Source organism: Cheilinus undulatus, linkage group 8, assembly GCF_018320785.1.
Source record: "Cheilinus undulatus linkage group 8, ASM1832078v1, whole genome shotgun sequence".
NCBI classification, from domain to species: Eukaryota; Metazoa; Chordata; class Actinopteri; order Labriformes; family Labridae; genus Cheilinus; species Cheilinus undulatus.
In genome coordinates, this window is record NC_054872.1 from 33,594,943 (window position 1) to 33,596,092 (window position 1,150).

Here is a 1,150-nt window from a genome sequence, read left to right on the forward strand (position 1 = left end):
CCAAAGATTAAAAACAGCAAAAGCACCTTTACAACTTTCTACATTGACCTGCCCCCCTTTTCCCCCATCTCCTATGATACTCTTTGCATGTGTTCTCTCACTGCTGTGTACATAAACCAATATATCTACCAAACGGCAGCTGCATATTGTGTATGTAGATTTGAATGAGCTAAGGATACAAAGGGAGTGTCTATGCTCTGCAAAAAAGGGCCATCCAGCTCCTTTCCCCTCCCTGGTACTCTCCTGCTCTCTCCCCCTTGTCTTTCTCTCTGTCCCTTCGTTCCTCTTTCTTCCTCTCCTTCTCTTCGCCAACCCTTTGCTTGTCCTCCAGTCACACACAGATATAAAGATCACACAGTGAGATCCCACCGCCGACACCACTTCGACTGCCACCTCTCACCTCCGTCTCCTGTCTGTGGAGGATCAGCGGGGTGGTCATTTCCCCGTCGTTCTCGCTGCGTTCATTTTCCTTCTATTATGTTCTCGACGGCCACAGTGTTGTTGTTTTTTAATATGTGGGGTACGGGGGGGTTTCGATGATTTTACCTGTCTTTTTTATTTCTGATATGAGAGGGGGGGAATGTGAGAGCTGCTTTTCCCTCATTTAGGCCTGACAAAGCACACCCCATGGCGTCCTGTTCCCCTCTCTTTCCCCCTGTCCGTCTGTCTCTCACACACCTCCTCTCCCCGTCCTCCTGCCCCGTTTGTCTCTGTTTGTGTGCACTGTGTGAACCATTGTCCTTGTTAATAACTATTACAGTACACCCCCCCAAAACCCCCTCCTCCAAGTTGGTAAATACAACTCAATCTTTCTGTGTGCTCTAGGAAATCTATATAATTCTATACTGAATTTAAATGAAACAATAAAACACATGTTGGAAAAACAGCTCGAGAGAGACATTCATGATCAACAATGTTTGTGAGAGAAGAAAAAAGCAAGGAAAATGTGTCTCTCTTCTTTCTTTGTTTGGTTTCAGTTGTTTTTGCTGGTTTTTTAGGAGGCTTCTCTGAAACTGTAACAGCAGAGCAGGGTTTTTCGCTTGTGTTTTCACCTAAAGACACAAGAAACCAACCAAGGCTTTCAGGTTCCTGTCACTGCAGGTGTGCCGGTATGATGTGGTGCAGTGTGCTGTGATGTGGTGAGTGGTGA